The 27,443-nt window shown below is 39.2% G+C and overlaps 1 protein-coding gene and 1 long non-coding RNA gene across 2 annotated transcripts in view; one reads left to right on the top strand and one right to left on the bottom strand.

The window, feature by feature from the left end:
- Window positions 1-27,443, bottom strand: part of LOC134289492 (signal recognition particle subunit SRP72-like) — a 107,362-nt gene that overhangs the window by 51,041 nt on the left and 28,878 nt on the right. The window lies entirely within an intron of this gene.
- LOC109402608 (uncharacterized) lies at window positions 3,905-14,361 on the top strand. Its single transcript, XR_009998745.1, has 3 exons — window positions 3,905-4,389; window positions 4,458-6,392; window positions 13,863-14,361. It is a non-coding gene; the product is annotated as an uncharacterized LOC109402608 (long non-coding RNA).

Raw genomic sequence — 27,443 nt, 5'->3', positions numbered from 1 at the left:
GAAGATTTTCACTGTTTTTCCGTCATTTATCCTCATATTTGTCGTCGAAATATCCATAATTTCCAGCGTTCTCCTGACCGCTGCCATATTCTCAAGCCGGAAAGAGACAAAGTGCCAATTACCCAGATCTGTACCCAGATTCAAGAAATCTGGGTTTTCGGGTTACCCGGATTTTGACAACTGCTAACAACATGAAAATCCGGGTAGAATCGACCCAGGCGAAGGGTAGTTTCAGGTTAGCGTGTGCACGCAAAACATGCAAAGCATGCAAAACGATGGGAGAAATTCATTCGATTCCCTAATGTCGCAGGTTTCTGAAGGGCAAATCTGGAGCTCGATTTGAATAGGTCGTATGTGCTTTTGTCGATATAAAATTCGATCAGTTTATTTTAGTCATTGTAGCAATATGGCAGATATTTTGCAAACTTTTAATGATGGAACAGAAAGTCTGTTTTGTGAGGATTCTGCTGTATGTATAAACTTTGCTCAATTTCAACGGTTTTCGCTATAATAAGCTAATCCAAGTGATCGAATTTTTAATCGACAAAAGCACATACGACCTATTCAAATCGAGCTCCAGAAATGATTAAGATGCCAGCCGTGTCGGCACACAGGGTAAAATAAATATTTTTTGACCAAAACCGATCACTCGGATTATTTCAGGCCAAACATGTCTAAAGGTCCAATCTGCAGAAGAGAGGCTCTCTTTGGTTTCCCTCTCTTTCGTTAATATCTCAGCTGTTCATTTGAATTATGATTATCTCCTTCACTAAAAATAATCCGCATCTAATTTGCATATGCCGCGCACATAGATTTTTGCAATCAAGCTTTGCCCATGAATTTCATTAGCTTCGCACATAAAACCATATTTCTAGCGGCTCTTAGTTTTTACATGCAATGCAAATAAATATTAAAGGTCTGTACTTTTTCATTTAAATGGCCAACCTATTACATTTTATTAGAGTGGCTTTAACTTAGAGTGGCGTCAATGTCAAAATTGGAACAGCGGTCATCTGTCAAATCCATACAAATTCCTGTTCCAAACGAGCAGGAGACCTGTCAAAATGGGAACATGACGCCACTCTCCCTTCCAGTCACTCTACATTTTATGTGTGATAACAAATAAATACTACATGTGATTTTCTGGAAATTAAATAACTCAGACTAATTTTTACGCTATAAAAACAAGAATATATTTAGTTACTCTGAATTATATATGGCTAAGTATTGCTTGGATCATTCCAAAGCAATGTTTTCTGATAAAAGTTAGTAGATGATCGGGCCAAAGGAAACAGTAACTCGGTTTGGACGATACCTTCAGATACGGTAAAACTTTTGCTTCTGCTGTTTCCGTGGATGGCGTGCACCATTCCGGAACTAGGTGTTCTGCAAACGAGGTGCCGTTTTCTGGTACGTCGGACTTCGACGGGCCGGAACCTTTTCCCCGGAAGATCACGGCTGAAACGATCACGGTAATGCGAGCGTTACTGGAGCTGCTATTATATGCCGCTGCAGTCTGCAAGACCAATCTGCCAGCACCTCCAACTTGGACAACGTTTATAATATGAAAATTCTGAAAGAAAGCATTTAATGAAACCAAGCGCTATTTTATTCGCCAAGAAGGAATACTTACGGAATCTTGACTCCGAGCAAAGATCCGGTAGATTTCTTAACTCAGTCGCCGTCAAGAGTCTTTCTTGCTCCAGTATTTTTTCTGTTACTGAATGTTTTGAATTATCAATCGATGCACTCAAAATTTAAATTCGATTAATATGGGATGTAAATGCAATAGCTTTAGATTTCAAAGCATTACATATAAAAAATATGTGCATCATAATTATATTCAAAGCAAACATTTTACAATCTAAATGCCGCATATAAAATAGAGATTTGTTCAATCGATTCGCTTTTATATGATATTCGCACATAAAAAATATTGTGGATTTACCGGCTACTTGTATTCTACCGGTACTTGTGTAGCCGTTACAAAGTAGCCGTTTTCATATAAAAATCAACTTGATTGTCAAAAAATGAATGTCGCTGAATAGCTAGTGGCAACGAGAAATAGCGCATACAATAAAAATGTTTAAAAACATTTTTAAGTTACTCTTTTTATAAAACGGCTACTTTGGACGCCATGCTGAAGCGACCGGTAGAATACAAGTAGCCGGTAAATCCACAATAATGGAGTTTTTATTTCAGTGTTGCATAGAACGATGGTCAAATCAATCGTCTTTTGATTTGTACTGCAAAAGTAGTTGAAAAGCTTACCATTACATTGCAATAATTGAAAGAGAAAGCGAATAAAGAGAGCCTCTCAAATGCATATAGGACCTATTGAAATGTTCGGCCTGATTTGGATAAATCAGGCCAAACATTTCAATAGGTACTATCTGCATTTGAGAGGCTCTCTTTGTTCACTTTATCTTTCAATTATTGCAATGTACACTTTTCAACTACTTTTGCAATAAAAATCAAAAGAGTGTTTTGACCATCGTTCTATACAAGAAAACAATCATAATTCAAATAAACAGCTGCGATATTAACGAAAGAGAGGGAAACCAAAGAGAGTCTCTCTTCTGCAGATTGGACCTTTAGATATGTTTGGCCTGAAATGGTTCGAACCATAGGGCACTGCACTGTTTTGTTTTTCAATGGGATTTTGACATATCCTGGCATGGTGTTTAGAAAATTTCAATAAGAGTGAAAGAGAAGGAGAAAACTTCGTGCAGAGCCCAATACGATATTGTATTTTTTACCTGAGCAGCGACGACGTGTGGATAGCTCGGATAAAAACTAACCATAGGGTCTCACTCAAAGTGCAAATTTTCGGTAAGGGAAGGTTCATTAATTACGTCCATCGTTTTTCAGGATTTCTAGATCCCCCCTCCCTCCTCTGTCACGCTATTTCAGGCCAAACATGTCTAAAGGTCCTATCTGCAGAAGAGAGGCTCTCTTTGGTTTCCCTCTCTTTCGTTAATATCTCAGCTGTTTATTTGTATTATGATTGCCTCCTTGCATTGAACGATGGTCAAAACAATCGTCTTTTGATTTGTACTGCAAAAGTAGTTGAAAAGTGTACCATTACATTGCAATAATTGAAAGAGAAAGTGAACAAAGAGAGCCTCTCAAATGCAGATAGGACCTATTGAAATGTTTGGCCTGATTTCCCTATACCTTATACACGTACTGTCACACTTTCCTAGAACAACCCCCCACCCCTCCCCCAAATGTTGGACGTAATTTATGAACGTTCCCTAATACCAATCCGTGTGGTCAATTATGAATTTCAAATAACTCAACGTACATATGTACAGATGGGTACATTATAGGTTAAATTGGGAAAAAAATCCACAGCTCATGTGAGATTTGAACTCACGACCCTTATTCGCTAGCCAAAGTGCTTTACCAACTAAGCTACCGAGCCAATTAATGACCCGGCAACTTAGTTGTCATAAGGTTCAATTCTAATCTCATCGATCTATATCAGGCCAAACATGTCTAAAGGTCCAATCTGCAGAAGAGAGGCTCTCTTTGGTTTCCCTCTCTTTCGTTAATATCTCAGCTGTTCATTTGAATTATGATTATCTCCTTGCATAGAACGATGGTCAAATCAATCGTCTTTTGATTTGTACTGCAAAAGTAGTTGAAAAGCTTACCATTACATTGCAATAATTGAAAGAGAAAGCGAATAAAGAGAGCCTCTCAAATGCATATAGGACCTATTGAAATGTTCGGCCTGATATCATCTTCCCCTAAACCGCAAATATAACCATCTCTGTTGTACATATGTACGAAGAGCGAAAGCGATTTGTTATCCGTCGTATCCGTCGTATCAAACAGAATGCGAACGACGCGTTTGATCGCCTTCCAGGTAGCAATAGACCATTCCCGTCGATTTTTTTTATGTGCTCTACGGCTTTCTGGTAATTTATTGAGTAAACTTTCCCAAGGAACCCATAGGTTTTGAAGCCTCTAACTATTGAAAAACAATGAAAAACCTGCGAAGTAGCGCTTTAGCCCTACCGTCTCCTATATTGTATTTCACCCCAATTCCCGTCGAACCCCTTTCTACCTTATGGCTCGACCGCAACGATGTGGTGAGTTTCTGATCAGCAAACTGTCAGACGTTTTATTTTGATTTTGTTTGTTGACATTCGGCCTAGAGTGGCTTTAACTTAGAGTGGCGTCAATGTCAAAATTGGAACAGCGGTCATCTGTCAAATCCATACAAATTCCTGTTCCAAACGAGCAGGAGACCTGTCAAAATGGGAACATGACGCCACTCTCCCTTCCAGTCACTCTAATTCGGCCGTCTCGATCTCGATCAGTTTGTTCTGATGTCGTTGAAATTCTGCAAAAGTTTGCAACAAAATTTTCACGAAAGTGGTAAGTTTCCCTTCATTCTGCGCATTATCGTCGTCGGGAATTATTTAATTTGGTTTTCCCTCCTTTAGGTACATCTGCCACCAGACAAAAACCCGAAAATACGTGCAGATGCCTGCCGAAATTAGTGCCGGCTATAAAGCTAAAACTGGTTCCGCGGGTTTTGGATCAGTGGTGGAAAGCATCATGCGCTTGACGTGTTTTTTGGTTCGCATCAAACACAATCTTTGCTCACGCGCTCGCGAACCCAAAAAGAGAGAACGGTTCACGATTTCCCGAATCGACGAACCAACACAAAACAAATGTCGAACGAGCAGAATCGCAGTTGGTTCGCCAGAAGGATCACAATGTAGAGCACTTGGTTTGTTGCCATTTTTTGTACACTTAAAGGTAATTAGTTGGGTGTTTTATGATTATACTGGTCAGGTACCATACCAATAAATGATATAGACGAAAAAGTTTACCAACATTTGATTTCATTACAAAAATATCGGCCGCGAACCTCTAAAATAAAAAAGCATCGCACTTGCAAAAGATGCGATGCACTCGTTGGCGTTCGTGTCGTACGATCGTGAGCCACAGGCGTGCGAACACAATCGCACAGCAGAGGTTTGCGATGCGATGGCATTTTTTTGTAGCGCGTAAGCTCACGTTCGCGATCCATTTCCACCACTGTTTTGGATAAATCACCGATTCGTTCGGACCACAGCATTCAGCATTCGATTCGGACAAAAGCACTTCCGGACGTGCCAAACACACCGGCAACCGTCTCCCACTGCTTCAATGTGCTGAACCGACAGGAAGGTCCTATGGCTAGGGAGAACGTGCTACATCCTTTACTTCATACCCCAAGCATCCGAGATTCAAGCAAACAATATAACAGCAAACCAGCCCAACATCCTGATAGACACCATTCCTTGGAGCAAATCAGAGTATCCCTGAAGCGCCGCAATCCGCAAGAAAAAAAACAGAAACCGGACAAACTGCGCGGCTGGTATTTTGTATACAACTTGATCGAAAACAACACGGTTGAGAAGAAGCCCAGCCTGGAAGTGGTTCTGTCAGCTTCATCGAGGGAATCAGTTCCTAGCGGGACGCTATCTCGCTCAAACCACACGCTACCTACAACAAGCTTATGCTGCTGGATTTGGTCGTGTAGAAAACGCCGGAAGCGGTCGTGAAGAACAAAAAAAGAACAGCACAGCTCGACTTCTGCTCAGCGGACCTTTAACGAACTGCATAACGACGGCACCATGACAGTGGTGGTAGTGGAACAACTCTGACGTGAAAATCGTCAAGGCGAAAATGTGTTCAATGGAGCGATACGAGTGATTCACTAAATTCTGCAATCCCTGCTCAACGATCCGGAGCTGAATGCCGCGATCAGTGTTCTTCCCACGAATTAGGCGCACAATGCAGCTAACGAACTAAGAGAAGCCGAACATGATGTGCTAATTTCGCTGAGCAAACCTTTGAGTCTCGGAGAAATCCTCGACTGTACAGCTCCCCGGATACCGGATAAACGGATACTGATCTACCTGGGCGACGGATGGATTCACCTGGAAGCGACAATGATCTCCAATCTATCGCTGAAAGTCTACAAGTACGATCCCTACAAGAAGCACTCGGGAGCACTACGACCAAGCGGAAATCCGAAACACAACCGGCCATCGATGCCAGCAGAGGGGTGTAAAAGTTCGGGCTTATTTTTTAGTCACTGGGCCGAAAGGGATTCACCAAGGTGATGGGCCATTTGCAGAAAAGATCGAGGAAAATATTGAAGCCACACAATCGACAGGCGGTCATCACCGTCGGAAATATTCCTGGCAAAGTTCGTGCTCTTCAAGGACGTGGATATGTTTGTGCAGGTAGCATGTCCGCGACTCTCCATCAACTGGGCACTGCATTCCCGAAACTACTTCTTAAACCGTACGAACTGTCGGTGGCGCTGGGTGATACAGAGTGGAAACTACAGTTCAGTCCATGCTGCTGCTGATTGAACATGAGTGAGTAGTAAACTTTTCCTTTTTTGGTATCCTTACGGAATATAATATGAATATTTCAACCAAATTTTGGAGTTTGGTATACTTTTTCTTTCAGCAGAATTTGTTTATTTGGGAATTAGAAATACACCTCCAGAGATTTTCTATTAAGAGCCATTTTCTTATCCTCCGATGAACTGGTAAACCTGACTTACCCAATAGTTAAACCTGGTTTAACCTTTCCATTGCATCTAGTTGGGTGGCTTCGTCGCTGACGTAGTGTATGGTTTGAGGTAAAAAATTACTAAAGAAAAAGGAGCGTTAAGACTTAAGCCACAGACAAACTTAAGCGTAGGTGAAGAAATCGAGTTTGAGGATTTTTCTAAAAATTCCTTTTGGGATCTTTTGGGAAGAAATATCTTTCGAGATTCCCCTATAAGTTCCTTGAAAATGTTTAAAGGGGCTGCTGTTCAAAAACCACCTAGACCAGACTTTGGCCATCTCCAAACCCACCTTCCCCCTCGTAGACTTTGTCCATACAAAAATTTGAAAATTGGTATAGTGCGCAGACTCCTTAAAATTGTACATGGCTTATGAACGGCCCGAAAGAGACGAACCAGCCAAGGGCTGAAAGTCTCTCAAATAAAGATAAATCAATCAATATGAACGTCCCGAAAGGCTATTTTTTATTTTCAATGTATTTCAATCGCGTGTATTTTTAGCATATTCCAGGCTTAGGAGTACACATGATTTTAGTACACATTTAATATAAGCTATAAATTGCGTTGCCCTTCTAGTGAATTAGGGTAATTTTTTACCCAAACTATACACTATCCGTCAGCGAGCTGTTCTCAACGTGATGCATTAGGAAGGTTAAATTTTATGTAATCACAAAGTCATAAAGTTATGAAGTATTCTATATTGGAACCAGTCTTCTCCTAATGCAGTCAGAAGACTCAGAAATGTGTGTAAAGTTGGGTTGGGTGGGAAATGAAACAGAAATATCTCTGCATAACTCAGAAATGGCACCTTGCCACAAGGCCAAAAGTCATGAAGCCGAATGAAATTAATTATTATGTTTCCAGATCAAAACCGAATTAGCGACATTTTTTCTTTGACTTCCGCTGCTTTTGCCTTGCGTTAAACACAATGTCGGAAGTGGGGCGCTGTATTGTACACCTGGTGCTCTATACAGCGCCCCACTTCCGACATTGTGTTTAACGCAAGGCAAAAGCAGCGGAAGTCAAAGAAAAAATGTCGCTAATTCGGTTTTGAACTGGAAATATAATATCGCCCTCTTTGTCGCATGGATTGTACTTCCTGTTGCTTATACTGCTCAGTGCGCACTCCATTTGAGATTTCAGGCCAAACATTTCAATAGGTCCTATCTGCATTTGAGAGGCTCTCTTTGTTCCCTTTCTCTTTCAATTATTGCAATGTAATGGTACACTTTTCAACTACTTTTGCAGTACAAATCAAAAGACGATTGTTTTGACCATCGTTCTATGCAAGGAGACAATCATAATTCAAATAAACAGCTGAGATATTAACGAAAGAGAGAGGAACCAAAGAGAGCCTCTCTTCTGCAGATAGGACCTTTAGACATGTTTGGCCTGATTTGTCCACATTTCAATATATAATAAGCTGTTCCTTCAAGTCACATACTGTTTCATTTTTTTTTGCTGCTCAACTGCGCTGTACCTACATCGGAAATGTTTTCTGCTTTTCATCAAATCATACTTCACTGGAAGCATTAACCCTTTCTTTCCCATGGTAGCACAGGTGATCCACTACTTTCCACTGTTCATACAAATACAGGATAAGTTAGATCATTTCCATTTTTTCGTCAGATGTTTGTATACGTTTAATGAACTATTATGCCAAGTTTGGTCAAAATTTCTCTGCTCGTTTTTGTTCTAGAGCTAAATCATTTAGCGAAAGTCGGTATTTTTTCTATTTTAATTCAAACAAAATTTGAATATCCAATATTCCGAAACATGAACATTATTTTCATTGGAAAAAAAAATACTAGCATGCCCTACAATATGTATATTAGCACAATAAAATACCGTTTCACAAACAAGTTGACGAGAAAACACTAATTTTATGAACAAACATGTGGATCATCAGTGATCCATTGGGAACATAACGACATTTTTATCCTTCCTGATCTAACCTGTTCCTTGTTACCAATGTTTGTTTACATTCAAGACATTTTGCATTATTAATAGTGTTTCATGTAAAAATGTCATTATTCCATATAATGTAATCTATTTAGCGCCGGCAATAAGTCGCAGATGAATCCAGGAGGGTTTATATGGTACGAGGAGAGAAGCCATAGATTCGAAGAGGACCATGTCCAAATACCTAACTACTTATGATAACTGCAAGAAGTCTCACAAGTTTCATTAATTTTTACCGAAGGGCTTGATAAGAATCTCGAGATAAATTCAAGGTGTAATAGACGATTTATAAATATATAGTTAAAAAAAAAACAATATACAAAAAAAAAAAAACAAAATTTATATATGTGCCTTCAGTGCATCCATCTTCCCAATGGATCACAGGTGATCCACCTCAAAAGTCAAATTTTTCATTTCTAACGATATTTTGGAGTAAAACTATACATCTTTTGTTCTGGTGATTTGTTCAGAAACCATTTTATCTATTTTTAAATGTCAAAAAACCTTGTGGGAAAGAAAGGGTTAAACGTGTCAGTGTTAGAGGGTATTCTGCTTATTGGGTTCGAGAAGTCGGTTCAAGTGTTCATATTAGGGTCTGGGACCATTTGGGCAGGGGCACCTATTTTGGGCACTTGCTACTATAACTCAATCAATTTCAAACCAATTGACTTGAATTTTTGTACATGGCTAGATACTGTACGTATCTCACCTTGTCCCAAAAATAAAGTGGATTGGTTCAAAATAACCTGAGTAATAGCAGCAAGTGCCCAAAAAAAGGTTCCCCTACCCTAATGGTCCCAGGCCTTTTTTTTCTTTATTTACGAGATTTTTAGCACGGGGCTAATTCATCTCGGGACCCACGCTGTACTTCCCTTCCGAAGCAAGAACCCACATTTTGTGAGTTTGTCGGGAGTGGGATTCGATTCCAGGTTCTTAGTCCTGTGAGATATAAGATGTACTGAATAAAGCTGTGATAAAGAGAATGATCACAGCAGGCGATATAGCGCATTTGAATGTGATGCGAACTGTCAAGCAGACAATGTTAGCATCCCCGCTTGCACAGCAACAACTCCAGGCGTCACCCAACCGCGTTCACTCTTGCCACTTGCGAACCAACGTCAGCCTGGGTAAGTTGTGTGTGCTGCACGTGAGGAGTGATTCCTTCCCAGAGAAATCCCAAACTCCACATTGGCGAATTCCTGCCAGTTTTTCGTTCAATTACGAAAAAAATCGAACCAATTTATTGTTTTGCTGGGAGGAATCACTCTTCAATTCGCATGCGAAAGTGAGCAAATTAAGACAACCCAAAAAAAGTGAAAAATGTGGTGTGATATTCATCGTGGGCTCCGGATGGTGCATGCTTCCGGATGATTGTTGTGCTTGGACAATTATCGAGGAAGAAATATAACACGAGAAAAATAAACCAGCGGCAGTAACTGGTAAGGAAAAGCTATAGTGATTCTGTTATTTTATGCTTACAGCGTGTTGTTTGCCGTGGGGGAAAACCTCCGGCAATGTCCGCTGCCGAAAAGCAAGGTTAGAAAGATCCTGTTGTTTTGCATCGTGCAAATGTCGGATCGAATGCTTACAGCGTGTTGTTTGCCGTGGGGGAAAACCTCCGGCAATGTCCGCTGCCGAAAAGCAAGGTTAGAAAGATCCTGTTGTTTTGCATCGTGCAAATGTCGGATCGAATGCTTACAGCGTGTTATTTGCCGTGGGGGAAAACCTCCGGCAATGTCCGCTGCCGAAAAGCAAGGTTAGAAAGATCCTGTTGTTTTGCATCGTGCAAATGTCGGATCGAATGCTTACAGCGTGTTGTTTGCCGTGGGGGAAAACCTCCGGCAATGTCCGCTGCCGAAAAGCAAGGTTAGAAAGATCCTGTTGTTTTGCATCGTGCAAATGTCGGATCGAATGCTTACAGCGTGTTGTTTGCCGTGGGGGAAAACCTCCGGCAATGTCCGCTGCCGAAAAGCAAGGTTAGAAAGATCCTGTTGTTTTGCATCGTGCAAATGTCGGATCGAATGCTTACAGCGTGTTGTTTGCCGTGGGGGAAAACCTCCGGCAATGTCCGCTGCCGAAAAGCAAGGTTAGAAAGATCCTGTTGTTTTGCATCGTGCAAATGTCGGATCGAATGCTTACAGCGTGTTATTTGCCGTGGGGGAAAACCTCCGGCAATGTCCGCTGCCGAAAAGCAAGGTTAGAAAGATCCTGTTGTTTTGCATCGTGCAAATGTCGGATCGAATGCTTACAGCGTGTTGTTTGCCGTGGGGGAAAACCTCCGGCAATGTCCGCTGCCGAAAAGCAAGGTTAGAAAGATCCTGTTGTTTTGCATCGTGCAAATGTCGGATCGAATGCTTACAGCGTGTTGTTTGCCGTGGGGGAAAACCTCCGGCAATGTCCGCTGCCGAAAAGCAAGGTTAGAAAGATCCTGTTGTTTTGCATCGTGCAAATGTCGGATCGAATGCTTACAGCGTGTTGTTTGCCGTGGGGGAAAACCTCCGGCAATGTCCGCTGCCGAAAAGCAAGGTTAGAAAGATCCTGTTGTTTTGCATCGTGCAAATGTCGGATCGAATGCTTACAGCGTGTTATTTGCCGTGGGGGAAAACCTCCGGCAATGTCCGCTGCCGAAAAGCAAGGTTAGAAAGATCCTGTTGTTTTGCATCGTGCAAATGTCGGATCGAATGCTTACAGCGTGTTGTTTGCCGTGGGGGAAAACCTCCGGCAATGTCCGCTGCCGAAAAGCAAGGTTAGAAAGATCCTGTTGTTTTGCATCGTGCAAATGTCGGATCGAATGCTTACAGCGTGTTGTTTGCCGTGGGGGAAAACCTCCGGCAATGTCCGCTGCCGAAAAGCAAGGTTAGAAAGATCCTGTTGTTTTGCATCGTGCAAATGTCGGATCGAATGCTTACAGCGTGTTATTTGCCGTGGGGGAAAACCTCCGGCAATGTCCGCTGCCGAAAAGCAAGGTTAGAAAGATCCTGTTGTTTTGCATCGTGCAAATGTCGGATCGAATGCTTACAGCGTGTTGTTTGCCGTGGGGGAAAACCTCCGGCAATGTCCGCTGCCGAAAAGCAAGGTTAGAAAGATCCTGTTGTTTTGCATCGTGCAAATGTCGGATCGAATGCTTACAGCGTGTTGTTTGCCGTGGGGAAAACCTCCGGCAATGTCCGCTGCCGAAAAGCAAGGTTAGAAAGATCTTGTTGTTTTGCATCGTGCAAATGTCGGATCGAATGCTTACAGCGTGTTATTTGCCGTGGGGGAAAACCTCTGGCAATGTCCGCTGCCGAAAAGCAAGGTTAGAAAGATCCTGTTGTTTTGCATCGTGCAAATGTCGGATCGAATGCTTACAGCGTGTTGTTTGCCGTGGGGGGGAAACCTCCGGCAATGTTCGCTGCCGAAAAGCAAGGTTAGAAAGATCCTGTTGTTTTGCATCGGGCAAATGTCGGATCGGAAGCTTACAGCATGTTGTTTGCCGTGGAGGGAGAATCCCGACAATGTCCGCTGACGAAAAGCTAAGTTAGAAAGATCCCGTTGTTTTGCATCGTGCAAATGTCGGATCGGAAGCTTACAGCATGTTGTTTGCCGTGGAGGGAGAATCCCGACAATGTCCGCTGACGAAAAGCTAGGTTAGAAAGATCCTGTTGTTTTGCATCGTGCAAATGTCGAATCGGAAGCTTACAGCATATTTATCGTGGAGGAAGAATCCCGGCAATGTCCGCTGACGGAAAGCTAGGTTAGAAGGATCCCGTTGTTTTGCTTCGCGCAAATGTCGGATCGGAAGCTTACAGCATGTTGCTTGCCGTGGAGGGACAGTCCCGGCAATGTCCGCTGACGAAAAGCTTGGTTAGCAAGATCGAGTTGTTTTCTTTCATGCAAATGTCGGATCTGAAGCTTACATCGTGTTGTTTGTCGTGGTCGATAAATCTTAGCAATGTGCGCAAAATAAAAATATATTAGAAAAATCCCGTAGTTTTGATTCGTGCCAATGTGGGATCGAATGGTTATCAAAAGGTGCCGTCAACGTCGGCTAACCAAAAGAAGGATTATGCTGATGCAGTTTGTTTTCTGTGGCTAGTGTTTCAATGAATGACAATGCTTCATTCTCTTTATCTATAGATAGATCTATAGATTATATATAATGTATTTTATCAGATATCTCGAATTTAAACGACGGAGTTCGGATATAAGATTGAATAAAGACTCGAAGAGCAAGATTTTTTTTTTCAGAACCAGTACCAAAGCGGTAATTTTCTTAAATATTAGAAGTATAGAGCCTTGCATTACAAACAAAATTTCAACAAAATCACATATGATTTTTAAGCATTGCCCTCAAAACTATTTTGAGAGCAAGGACGGCTGTATCGAGCGACCCCGAACGACAGGAAAAGAGAGAGAGAGAGAGAGATAATGATGACGTCACTGTGCAAGCTACCATTGTTCGTCAGAAAACACCATTCCTACAATTAAGTACTAAAATGTTCGATCTTTTTGGAAAACAAAGTAACGGCAGCATAGTCAGAATGGTACCTCACAATGAAAACTGTATTCGGCAGCCATGGCAGCAGCTGCAACGTATGTGACGATGTAATATAACAGTTAATTATGTTGAATGGTTGTAAGTAAATACTCCAAATTGAGATACGGAAATTCAATTTTATGTTAAAAATGTGTAAAACTTCTTCAGAGTAGAAGAAGGATGTGAGATATAAGATGTACTGAATAAAGCTGTGATAAAGAGAATGATCACAGCAGGCGATATAGCGCATTTGAATGTGATGCGAACTGTCAAGCAGACAATGTTAGCATCCCCGCTTGCACAGCAACAACTCCAGGCGTCACCCAACCGCGTTCACTCTTGCCACTTGCGAACCAACGTCAGCCTGGGTAAGTTGTGTGTGCTGCACGTGAGGAGTGATTCCTTCCCAGAGAAATCCCAAACTCCACAAGTCCCAGACCTTATTTATAGTAAAATAATAAATTTAGATCGCAAATTAAAATAAAAGGGGGTTTTGCCATATTTATTACGCGATACATTCCATGTTACATTTATTGTGATGAAAAAAAAATTGCAACATTATTTGCACATTACTTTTTTTTGTGAAATACTTTCACTTTTCAGGTCTTCTCGTGACCACTACATCGTAAACTTTTTGTTTCGAAATGCCTAAATAATTCGTCATAGTCGCTCTTGTTAGTTCTATTTTGAATGTAATAAAATTATTTAATCATACATTTCCTTTTTTATACCTTATTCGTGTCCATATTTGTTTGATTTTTATTTTATTTTATTTTTTTTTTTCATTGCTTACAGTTACTTCTGTCTTCCAAACCGAGCATCATCGAGGATTTCATTCTCGTCACCGTCAGTCTTGGACGAGCATCAACGGCTTTTGATTTGATACATCATATTTTTCTATTATAATTAAATAGTACCGTAGGGTAGGGGTGCTCTTTTGTTGGGACAAAACATATCCGAAATTTCGACAAGGCTCTGAACAAGGTTAGTTATTGCAGGTTATGCTATATTGTGTCATGCCTATTTCTAACATCAATCACTTCTTGGAGTAAGTAAAATTTGTTTTTCATCTGAATTTCCTGTAACTGATTAGGTTCACCAAGTTCTCTCAAGTTGCATGGTGATGCAAAAACATTTCATGTTGTATTTGGTCTCTACTTTCAAAAATAAAGTTAGTAAAACTTGCGTTCATCAGAGTTTGTGATAACTGATTAGGTTCACCAAGTTCTCCCAAGTTGCATGGTGATGCAAGAACATTTCATGTTGTTTTTGGTCTCGACTTCCAAAAATAAAGTTAGGCAAATTTGGTTTTCATCAGAGTTTGAAATAACTGATTAGGTTCACCAAGTTCTCCCAAGTTGCATGGTGATGCAAAAACATTTCATGTTGTACTTTCAAAAATAAAGTTAGTAAAACTTGCTTTCATCAGAGTTTGTGATAACTGATTAGGTTCACCAAGTTCTCCCAAGTTGCATGGTGATGCAAAAACATTTCATGTTGAATTTGGTCTCTACTTTCAAAAATAAAGTTAGTAAAACTTGCATTCATCAGAGTTTGAAATAACTGATTAGGTTCACCAAGTTCTCCCAAGTTGCATGGTGATGCAAAAATATTTCATGTTGTTTTTGGTCTCGACTTCCAAAAATAAAGTTAGGCAAATTTGGTTTTCATCAGAGTTTGAAATAACTGATTAGGTTCATCAAGTTCTCCCAAGTTGCATGGTGATGCAAGAACATTTCATGTTGAGTTTGGTCTCGACTTCCAAAAATAAAGTTAGGCAAATTTGATTTTCATCAGAGTTTGAAATAACTGATTAGGTTCACCAAGTTCTCCCAAGTTGCATGGTGATGCAAGAACATTTCATGTTGAGTTTGGTCTCGACTTCCAAAAATAAAGTTAGGCAAATTTGGTTTTCATCAGAGCTTGAAATAACTGATTAGGTTCACCAAATTCTTCCAAGTTGCATGGTGATGCAAAAATATTTCATGTTGTTTTTGGTCTCGACTTCCAAAAATAAAGTTAGGCAAATTTGGTTTTCATCAGAGTTTGAAATAACTGATTAGGTTCATCAAGTTCTCCCAAGTTGCATGGTGATGCAAGAACATTTCATGTTGTTTTTGGTCTCGACTTCCAAAAATAAAGTTAGGCAAATTTGGTTTTCATCAGAGTTTGAAATAACTGATTAGGTTCACCAAGTTCTCCCAAGTTGCATGGTGATGCAAAAACATTTCATGTTGTACTTTCAAAAATAAAGTTAGTAAAACTTGCTTTCATCAGAGTTTGTGATAACTGATTAGGTTCACCAAGTTCTCCCAAGTTGCATGGTGATGCAAAAACATTTCATGTTGAATTTGGTCTCTACTTTCAAAAATAAAGTTAGTAAAACTTGCATTCATCAGAGTTTGAAATAACTGATTAGGTTCACCAAGTTCTCCCAAGTTGCATGGTGATGCAAAAATATTTCATGTTGTTTTTGGTCTCGACTTCCAAAAATAAAGTTAGGCAAATTTGGTTTTCATCAGAGTTTGAAATAACTGATTAGGTTCATCAAGTTCTCCCAAGTTGCATGGTGATGCAAGAACATTTCATGTTGAGTTTGGTCTCGACTTCCAAAAATAAAGTTAGGCAAATTTGATTTTCATCAGAGTTTGAAATAACTGATTAGGTTCACCAAGTTCTCCCAAGTTGCATGGTGATGCAAGAACATTTCATGTTGAGTTTGGTCTCGACTTCCAAAAATAAAGTTAGGCAAATTTGGTTTTCATCAGAGCTTGAAATAACTGATTAGGTTCACCAAATTCTTCCAAGTTGCATGGTGATGCAAAAATATTTCATGTTGTTTTTGGTCTCGACTTCCAAAAATAAAGTTAGGCAAATTTGGTTTTCATCAGAGTTTGAAATAACTGATTAGGTTCATCAAGTTCTCCCAAGTTGCATGGTGATGCAAGAACATTTCATGTTGAGTTTGGTCTCGACTTCCAAAAATAAAGTTAGGCAAATTTGGTTTTCATCAGAGTTTGAAATATTATGTTTCCAGTTCAAAACCGAATTAGCGACATTTTTTTCTTTTACTTGCGCTGCTTTTGCCTTGCGTTAAACATAATGTCGGAAGTGGGGCGCTGTATTGTACACCTGATATTCTATACAGCGCCCCACTTCCGACATGGTGTATAACGCAAGGCAAAAGCAGCGGAAGTAAAAGAAAAAATGTCGCTAATTCGGTTTTGAACTGGAAACATAATAACTGATTAGGTTCACCAAGTTCTCCCAAGTTGCATGGTGATGCAAAAACATTTCATGTTGTACTTTCAAAAATAAAGTTAGTAAAACTTGCTTTCATCAGAGTTTGTGATAACTGATTAGGTTCACCAAGTTCTCCCAAGTTGCATGGTGATGCAAAAACATTTCATGTTGAGTTTGGTCTCGACTGCCAAAAATAAAGTTAGGCAAATTTGGTTTTCATCAGAGTTTGAAATAACTGATTAGGTTCACCAAGTTCTCCCTAGTTGCATGGTGATGCAAAAACATTTCATGTTGAGTTTGGTCTCGACTTCCAAAAATAAAGTTAGGCAAATTTGGTTTTCATCAGAGTTTGAAATAACTGATTAGGTTCACCAAGTTCTCCCAAGTTGCATGGTGATGCAAAAACATTTCATGTTGAGTTTGGTCTCGACTGCCAAAAATAAAGTTAGGCAAATTTGGTTTTCATCAGAGTTTGAAATAACTGATTAGGTTCACCAAGTTCTCCCAAGTTGCATGGTGATGCAAGAACATTTCATGTTGAGTTTGGTCTCGACTTCCAAAAATAAAGTTAGGCAAATTTGGTTTTCATCAGAGCTTGAAATAACTGATTAGGTTCACCAAATTCTTCCAAGTTGCATGGTGATGCAAAAATATTTCATGTTGTTTTTGGTCTCGACTTCCAAAAATAAAGTTAGGCAAATTTGGTTTTCATCAGAGTTTGAAATAACTGATTAGGTTCATCAAGTTCTCCCAAGTTGCATGGTGATGCAAGAACATTTCATGTTGAGTTTGGTCTCGACTTCCAAAAATAAAGTTAGGCAAATTTGGTTTTCATCAGAGTTTGAAATAACTGATTAGGTTCACCAAGTTCTCCCAAGTTGCATGGTGATGCAAGAACATTTCATGTTGTTTTTGGTCTCGACTTCCAAAAATAAAGTTAGGCAAATTTGGTTTTCATCAGAGTTTGAAATAACTGATTAGGTTCACCAAGTTCTCCCAAGTTGCATGGTGATGCAAGAACATTTCATGTTGAGTTTGGTCTCGACTTCCAAAAATAAAGTTAGGCAAATTTGGTTTTCATCAGAGTTTGAAATAACTGATTAGGTTCACCAAGTTCTCCCAAGTTGCATGGTGATGCAAGAACATTTCATGTTGAGTTTGGTCTCGACTTCCAAAAATAAAGTTAGGCAAATTTGGTTTTCATCAGAGTTTGAAATAACTGATTAGGTTCACCAAGTTCTCCCAAGTTGCATGGTGATGCAAGAACATTTCATGTTGAGTTTGGTCTCGACTTCCAAAAATAAAGTTAGGCAAATTTGGTTTTCATCAGAGTTTGAAATAACTGATTAGGTTCACCAAGTTCTCCCAAGTTGCATGGTGATGCAAAAACATTTCATGTTGAGTTTGGTCTCGACTGCCAAAAATAAAGTTAGGCAAATTTGGTTTTCATCAGAGTTTGAAATAACTGATTAGGTTCACCAAGTTCTCCCAAGTTGCATGGTGATGCAAGAACATTTCATGTTGAGTTTGGTCTCGACTTCCAAAAATAAAGTTAGGCAAATTTGGTTTTCATCAGAGCTTGAAATAACTGATTAGGTTCACCAAATTCTTCCAAGTTGCATGGTGATGCAAAAATATTTCATGTTGTTTTTGGTCTCGACTTCCAAAAATAAAGTTAGGCAAATTTGGTTTTCATCAGAGTTTGAAATAACTGATTAGGTTCATCAAGTTCTCCCAAGTTGCATGGTGATGCAAGAACATTTCATGTTGAGTTTGGTCTCGACTTCCAAAAATAAAGTTAGGCAAATTTGGTTTTCATCAGAGTTTGAAATAACTGATTAGGTTCACCAAGTTCTCCCAAGTTGCATGGTGATGCAAGAACATTTCATGTTGTTTTTGGTCTCGACTTCCAAAAATAAAGTTAGGCAAATTTGGTTTTCATCAGAGTTTGAAATAACTGATTAGGTTCACCAAGTTCTCCCAAGTTGCATGGTGATGCAAGAACATTTCATGTTGAGTTTGGTCTCGACTTCCAAAAATAAAGTTAGGCAAATTTGGTTTTCATCAGAGTTTGAAATAACTGATTAGGTTCACCAAGTTCTCCCAAGTTGCATGGTGATGCAAGAACATTTCATGTTGAGTTTGGTCTCGACTTCCAAAAATAAAGTTAGGCAAATTTGGTTTTCATCAGAGTTTGAAATAACTGATTAGGTTCACCAAGTTCTCCCAAGTTGCATGGTGATGCAAGAACATTTCATGTTGAGTTTGGTCTCGACTTCCAAAAATAAAGTTAGGCAAATTTGGTTTTCATCAGAGTTTGAAATAACTGATTAGGTTCACCAAGTTCTCCCAAGTTGCATGGTGATGCAAGAACATTTCATGTTGTTTTTGGTCTCGACTTCCAAAAATAAAGTTAGGCAAATTTGGTTTTCATCAGAGTTTGAAATAACTGATTAGGTTCACCAAGTTCTCCCAAGTTGCATGGTGATGCAAGAACATTTCATGTTGAGTTTGGTCTCGACTTCCAAAAATAAAGTTAGGCAAATTTGGTTTTCATCAGAGTTTGAAATAACTGATTAGGTTCACCAAGTTCTCCCAAGTTGCATGGTGATGCAAGAACATTTCATGTTGAGTTTGGTCTCGACTTCCAAAAATAAAGTTAGGCAAATTTGGTTTTCATCAGAGCTTGAAATAACTGATTAGGTTCACCAAATTCTTCCAAGTTGCATGGTGATGCAAGAACATTTCATGTTGAGTTTGGTCTCGACTTCCAAAAATAAAGTTAGGCAAATTTGGTTTTCATCAGAGTTTGAAATAACTGATTAGGTTCATCAAGTTCTCCCAAGTTGCATGGTGATGCAAGAACATTTCATGTTGAGTTTGGTCTCGACTTCCAAAAATAAAGTTAGGCAAATTTGGTTTTCATCAGAGCTTGAAATAACTGATTAGGTTCACCAAATTCTTCCAAGTTGCATGGTGATGCAAGAACATTTCATGTTGAGTTTGGTCTCGACTTCCAAAAATAAAGTTAGGCAAATTTGGTTTTCATCAGAGTTTGAAATAACTGATTAGGTTCATCAAGTTCTCCCAAGTTGCATGGTGATGCAAGAACATTTCATGTTGAGTTTGGTCTCGACATCCAAAAATAAAGTTAGGCAAATTTGGTTTTCATCAGAGTTTGAAATAACTGATTAGGTTCACCAAGTTCTCCCAAGTTGCATGGTGATGCAAGAACATTTCATGTTGAGTTTGGTCTCGACTTCCAAAAATAAAGTTAGGCAAATTTGGTTTTCATCAGAGTTTGAAATAACTGATTAGGTTCATCAAGTTCTCCCAAGTTGCATGGTGATGCAAGAACATTTCATGTTGTTTTTGGTCTCGACTTCCAAAAATAAAGTTAGGCAAATTTGGTTTTCATCAGAGTTTGAAATAACTGATTAGGTTCACCAAATTCTCCCAAGTTGCATGGTGATGCAAGAACATTTCATGTTGAGTTTGGTCTCGACTTCCAAAAATAAAGTTAGGCAAATTTGGTTTTCATCAGAGTTTGAAATAACTGATTAGGTTCACCAAGTTCTCCCAAGTTGCATGGTGATGCAAGAACATTTCATGTTGAGTTTGGTCTCGACTTCCAAAAATAAAGTTAGGCAAATTTGGTTTTCATCAGAGCTTGAAATAACTGATTAGGTTCACCAAATTCTTCCAAGTTGCATGGTGATGCAAGAACATTTCATGTTGAGTTTGGTCTCGACTTCCAAAAATAAAGTTAGGCAAATTTGGTTTTCATCAGAGTTTGAAATAACTGATTAGGTTCACCAAGTTCTCCCAAGTTGCATGGTGATGCAAGAACATTTCATGTTGAGTTTGGTCTCGACTTCCAAAAATAAAGTTAGGCAAATTTGGTTTTCATCAGAGCTTGAAATAACTGATTAGGTTCACCAAATTCTTCCAAGTTGCATGGTGATGCAAGAACATTTCATGTTGAGTTTGGTCTCGACTTCCAAAAATAAAGTTAGGCAAATTTGGTTTTCATCAGAGTTTGAAATAACTGATTAGGTTCATCAAGTTCTCCCAAGTTGCATGGTGATGCAAGAACATTTCATGTTGAGTTTGGTCTCGACTTCCAAAAATAAAGTTAGGCAAATTTGGTTTTCATCAGAGTTTGAAATAACTGATTAGGTTCACCAAGTTCTCCCAAGTTGCATGGTGATGCAAGAACATTTCATGTTGTTTTTGGTCTCGACTTCCAAAAATAAAGTTAGGCAAATTTGGTTTTCATCAGAGTTTGAAATAACTGATTAGGTTCACCAAGTTCTCCCAAGTTGCATGGTGATGCAAGAACATTTCATGTTGAGTTTGGTCTCGACTTCCAAAAATAAAGTTAGGCAAATTTGGTTTTCATCAGAGTTTGAAATAACTGATTAGGTTCACCAAGTTCTCCCAAGTTGCATGGTGATGCAAGAACATTTCATGTTGTTTTTGGTCTCGACTTCCAAAAATAAAGTTAGGCAAATTTGGTTTTCATCAGAGTTTGAAATAACTGATTAGGTTCACCAAGTTCTCCCAAGTTGCATGGTGATGCAAAAACATTTCATGTTGAGTTTGGTCTCGACTGCCAAAAATAAAGTTAGGCAAATTTGGTTTTCATCAGAGTTTGAAATAACTGATTAGGTTCACCAAGTTCTCCCAAGTTGCATGGTGATGCAAGAACATTTCATGTTGAGTTTGGTCTCGACTTCCAAAAATAAAGTTAGGCAAATTTGGTTTTCATCAGAGTTTGAAATAACTGATTAGGTTCACCAAGTTCTCCCAAGTTGCATGGTGATGCAAAAACATTTCATGTTGAGTTTGGTCTCGACTGCCAAAAATAAAGTTAGGCAAATTTGGTTTTCATCAGAGTTTGAAATAACTGATTAGGTTCACCAAGTTCTCCCAAGTTGCATGGTGATGCAAGAACATTTCATGTTGAGTTTGGTCTCGACTTCCAAAAATAAAGTTAGGCAAATTTGGTTTTCATCAGAGTTTGAAATAACTGATTAGGTTCACCAAGTTCTCCCAAGTTGCATGGTGATGCAAAAACATTTCATGTTGAGTTTGGTCTCGACTGCCAAAAATAAAGTTAGGCAAATTTGGTTTTCATCAGAGTTTGAAATAACTGATTAGGTTCACCAAGTTCTCCCAAGTTGCATGGTGATGCAAGAACATTTCATGTTGAGTTTGGTCTCGACTTCCAAAAATAAAGTTAGGCAAATTTGGTTTTCATCAGAGCTTGAAATAACTGATTAGGTTCACCAAATTCTTCCAAGTTGCATGGTGATGCAAGAACATTTCATGTTGAGTTTGGTCTCGACTTCCAAAAATAAAGTTAGGCAAATTTGGTTTTCATCAGAGTTTGAAATAACTGATTAGGTTCATCAAGTTCTCCCAAGTTGCATGGTGATGCAAGAACATTTCATGTTGAGTTTGGTCTCGACTTCCAAAAATAAAGTTAGGCAAATTTGGTTTTCATCAGAGCTTGAAATAACTGATTAGGTTCACCAAATTCTTCCAAGTTGCATGGTGATGCAAGAACATTTCATGTTGAGTTTGGTCTCGACTTCCAAAAATAAAGTTAGGCAAATTTGGTTTTCATCAGAGTTTGAAATAACTGATTAGGTTCATCAAGTTCTCCCAAGTTGCATGGTGATGCAAGAACATTTCATGTTGAGTTTGGTCTCGACATCCAAAAATAAAGTTAGGCAAATTTGGTTTTCATCAGAGTTTGAAATAACTGATTAGGTTCACCAAGTTCTCCCAAGTTGCATGGTGATGCAAGAACATTTCATGTTGAGTTTGGTCTCGACTTCCAAAAATAAAGTTAGGCAAATTTGGTTTTCATCAGAGTTTGAAATAACTGATTAGGTTCATCAAGTTCTCCCAAGTTGCATGGTGATGCAAGAACATTTCATGTTGTTTTTGGTCTCGACTTCCAAAAATAAAGTTAGGCAAATTTGGTTTTCATCAGAGTTTGAAATAACTGATTAGGTTCACCAAGTTCTCCCAAGTTGCATGGTGATGCAAGAACATTTCATGTTGAGTTTGGTCTCGACTTCCAAAAATAAAGTTAGGCAAATTTGGTTTTCATCAGAGTTTGAAATAACTGATTAGGTTCACCAAGTTCTCCCAAGTTGCATGGTGATGCAAGAACATTTCATGTTGTTTTTGGTCTCGACTTCCAAAAATAAAGTTAGGCAAATTTGGTTTTCATCAGAGTTTGAAATAACTGATTAGGTTCACCAAGTTCTCCCAAGTTGCATGGTGATGCAAGAACATTTCATGTTGAGTTTGGTCTCGACTTCCAAAAATAAAGTTAGGCAAATTTGGTTTTCATCAGAGTTTGAAATAACTGATTAGGTTCACCAAGTTCTCCCAAGTTGCATGGTGATGCAAAAACATTTCATGTTGAGTTTGGTCTCGACTGCCAAAAATAAAGTTAGGCAAATTTGGTTTTCATCAGAGTCTAGTCTAGTCTAGTCTACACATACACAGCCATTCATTGAAAGAATCCTGGAAAATGATAGAATCGACAACTTCTATCATTTTTCTTGTCATTATTAATGATTGCAGTACATCATAGATGAATTACAAGCATTAAAGCGGCCAGGCCTACTGTGCAGCGTTATTGATTCAACAAAGAAGCCATTGAGTGGGGACATCTCGTACCAACCTCTCAGCTTGAAATAAAAATATACGTGAAAAACGATGGGGGAGACGATGCTAAGAAGGTTAATGTCTCCCCTTGGTCCTTCGTCCTTGGTCCTGGGATGGAACACAGATATTTACTCCGTGTCCTGGCCCTAGTGCCTAGGCTTAAGCGCCTTTACTCGCTCTCTGAAAAGAAACTAAAAAATACATATGTCCCGTCTTACAAATATCAATTGGTGTCAATCAATCATGGAACTTGAATGTACATATTTTCATTTTTCACTGTTAGTTCGATAAGGATCCACTGAAAAGCTCATCAGCTGGATTTCAATTTCGGCTTATTAACCAAAAATCCATGCAAACCAAAAATTTTGAGATAGACCAATTTGCACATGGATATACGATCAGACCTCTTGCAGATCATTTTCATTACAGAAACGTATGATTAATAGTAAAATTAGAAAGATCTCACCATGTAAAAGTCTTGCTCCAGCTAACCCAGCAATCCCAAACAACAAACAGGAGCCATGGATTGCTGTCATGTTTCCGCAGCGCAGCGGTAGTAGCGACAAGCAAAACGGTCCTTCTCAGAATGGTCGGTATCCAGTCGCAGCACTAATTCTTCCTATATTGTCGCTTCTTATCAGAACATTTCGATCCGTGGCACACACAATAATATCCAAAAGCAGCGAATTTCACCAAACAGAGCGAACGCAATGTTGTTTATAGGCTGGCTGACCACTGTTTTCCTGATTTTCTTCAATGAATCCAGGGGCCTCATCCGGCCTTGGAAGTGGGAGTCACTCACAGACAATCTTCAAGCTCTAAATCATCTTCCTTTTTTTCGCCTCCCGGAACACACTTTCACACACGCGAAAATTATTTTGTTGTCGTTGTTCCAGCCAAACCATCAGTGGAATCATGGAAAAAATATACTGATTTGGGGACAACAAAGTTACCCAAAGTACGGGGTCTTTCACATCGAACTCAAATTAAGAGGAAACTTCCAAATTTATCAGAAACAAATAGTCCAAATGGCGTAACGCTATCACCCGATTAGCGATTAGACCGTCGGAATTGAATTGAACGCGGAAACCTCAAATTTGGTTTTCATCAGAGTTTGAAATAACTGATTAGGTTCACCAAGTTCTCCCAAGTTGCATGGTGATGCAAGAACATTTCATGTTGAGTTTGGTCTCGACTTCCAAAAATAAAGTTAGGCAAATTTGGTTTTCATCAGAGCTTGAAATAACTGATTAGGTTCACCAAATTCTTCCAAGTTGCATGGTGATGCAAGAACATTTCATGTTGAGTTTGGTCTCGACTTCCAAAAATAAAGTTAGGCAAATTTGGTTTTCATCAGAGTTTGAAATAACTGATTAGGTTCATCAAGTTCTCCCAAGTTGCATGGTGATGCAAGAACATTTCATGTTGAGTTTGGTCTCGACTTCCAAAAATAAAGTTAGGCAAATTTGGTTTTCATCAGAGTTTGAAATAACTGATTAGGTTCACCAAGTTCTCCCAAGTTGCATGGTGATGCAAGAACATTTCATGTTGTTTTTGGTCTCGACTTCCAAAAATAAAGTTAGGCAAATTTGGTTTTCATCAGAGTTTGAAATAACTGATTAGGTTCACCAAGTTCTCCCAAGTTGCATGGTGATGCAAGAACATTTCATGTTGTTTTTGGTCTCGACTTCCAAAAATAAAGTTAGGCAAATTTGGTTTTCATCAGAGTTTGAAATAACTGATTAGGTTCACCAAGTTCTCCCAAGTTGCATGGTGATGCAAGAACATTTCATGTTGAGTTTGGTCTCGACTGCCAAAAATAAAGTTAGGCAAATTTGGTTTTCATCAGAGTTTGAAATAACTGATTAGGTTCATCAAGTTCTCCCAAGTTGCATGGTGATGCAAGAACATTTCATGTTGAGTTTGGTCTCGACTTCCAAAAATAAAGTTAGGCAAATTTGGTTTTCATCAGAGTTTGAAATAACTGATTAGGTTCACCAAGTTCTCCCAAGTTGCATGGTGATGCAAGAACATTTCATGTTGAGTTTGGTCTCGACTTCCAAAAATAAAGTTAGGCAAATTTGGTTTTCATCAGAGTTTGAAATAACTGATTAGGTTCATCAAGTTCTCCCAAGTTGCATGGTGATGCAAGAACATTTCATGTTGAGTTTGGTCTCGACTTCCAAAAATAAAGTTAGGCAAATTTGGTTTTCATCAGAGTTTGAAATAACTGATTAGGTTCACCAAGTTCTCCCAAGTTGCATGGTGATGCAAGAACATTTCATGTTGAGTTTGGTCTCGACTTCCAAAAATAAAGTTAGGCAAATTTGGTTTTCATCAGAGTTTGAAATAACTGATTAGGTTCACCAAGTTCTCCCAAGTTGCATGGTGATGCAAGAACATTTCATGTTGTTTTTGGTCTCGACTTCCAAAAATAAAGTTAGGCAAATTTGGTTTTCATCAGAGTTTGAAATAACTGATTAGGTTCACCAAGTTCTCCCAAGTTGCATGGTGATGCAAGAACATTTCATGTTGAGTTTGGTCTCGACTTCCAAAAATAAAGTTAGGCAAATTTGGTTTTCATCAGAGCTTGAAATAACTGATTAGGTTCACCAAATTCTTCCAAGTTGCATGGTGATGCAAGAACATTTCATGTTGAGTTTGGTCTCGACTTCCAAAAATAAAGTTAGGCAAATTTGGTTTTCATCAGAGTTTGAAATAACTGATTAGGTTCACCAAGTTCTCCCAAGTTGCATGGTGATGCAAGAACATTTCATGTTGAGTTTGGTCTCGACTTCCAAAAATAAAGTTAGGCAAATTTGGTTTTCATCAGAGTTTGAAATAACTGATTAGGTTCATCAAGTTCTCCCAAGTTGCATGGTGATGCAAGAACATTTCATGTTGAGTTTGGTCTCGACTTCCAAAAATAAAGTTAGGCAAATTTGGTTTTCATCAGAGTTTGAAATAACTGATTAGGTTCACCAAGTTCTCCCAAGTTGCATGGTGATGCAAGAACATTTCATGTTGAGTTTGGTCTCGACTTCCAAAAATAAAGTTAGGCAAATTTGGTTTTCATCAGAGCTTGAAATAACTGATTAGGTTCACCAAATTCTTCCAAGTTGCATGGTGATGCAAGAACATTTCATGTTGAGTTTGGTCTCGACTTCCAAAAATAAAGTTAGGCAAATTTGGTTTTCATCAGAGTTTGAAATAACTGATTAGGTTCATCAAGTTCTCCCAAGTTGCATGGTGATGCAAGAACATTTCATGTTGAGTTTGGTCTCGACTTCCAAAAATAAAGTTAGGCAAATTTGGTTTTCATCAGAGTTTGAAATAACTGATTAGGTTCACCAAGTTCTCCCAAGTTGCATGGTGATGCAAAAATATTTATTGTTGGATTTGGTCTCTACTTTCAAAAAGAGTTAGTACCCTGCCCTTTGGTTCAGAAAGTGGTATGGGCAGCGTTCTGCCAACTTGGTCGAGGCAGAATTCTTGGGTGAGCTAGTCAAGGGTTGTTTGAGTATTACAGACAGATAAAACATAACAGAACGTCGAGAAAATGGTTCACCAAGTCCTCCAAAGTTGTTTGATGACGCACAATACACAATACGCACAAATTAGATCAAATTGCTTTGTACGTGCTTTCCTGTAAATATTAGCAGTTGCCTTCGAAGAATATTGTGCAATATGTATCTGAAATGATTTAAATCAATCGACCGACCGGATATAAAAGTAGCCGCCTATACTTAAGTCAGTAACCGATAAAGTAAGATTCGAACTAACCTCCAGGGTAATAAGAAAAATTCGAAAAAAACGTCGATAAAATTTATTCGATATACAACATGAATATTGTCACAGAACGCTACAATTTGGTAAGGTTCTGAAGCAGCATTGTTGTTAAATAATTACCATCGACCACCACCGCCGTCATCCCGTCGACAAAAGGCACTTTTTTCCCGGCCTTCTCGCTCCTTGGCCGCGAACTGGTCAGCCATCTGGCGAATCTCGTCCGGTACTTCCTGCACGACTTCCGTCAAAATTTTTATCAGGTCCGAAGCCACCGCCCAGTCGCTTCGCGAGAAGTTCAGTAAAACTACACTTCGGTCGGCGCGACTTGTCTGGTCCAATCTGTGCACGTACTCTTCAATATTCCACGGGAAGTCGTAATTCACAACGTGTGAAATGTCATCGATGTCCCTCGTGAGACCACATCCGTCGCGAAAAGGACCCACGCATCGCCGGATTTGATGTCCTCCAGTGTCTGGTCACGGTCAGCCTGTTCCCGATCGCCGTGTAAGCTGATACAATGTATGCCGGACAGAGCAAGTTCGCTCGACAGATCATCGGCCCTCGTCTTCCGGCCGCAAAAAATGATGACCTTGTCCTTGAGCTCTATGTTGATCACGAAGTTCATCACCTACATAATATATTATACTTATTCTG

The sequence above is a fragment of the Aedes albopictus genome, chromosome 3 (assembly GCF_035046485.1).
Source record: "Aedes albopictus strain Foshan chromosome 3, AalbF5, whole genome shotgun sequence".
Lineage (NCBI taxonomy): Eukaryota > Metazoa > Arthropoda > Insecta > Diptera > Culicidae > Aedes > Aedes albopictus.
Note: the sequence above shows the minus strand (reverse complement) of the source record. Positions and strands in the feature narration are given on the sequence as shown.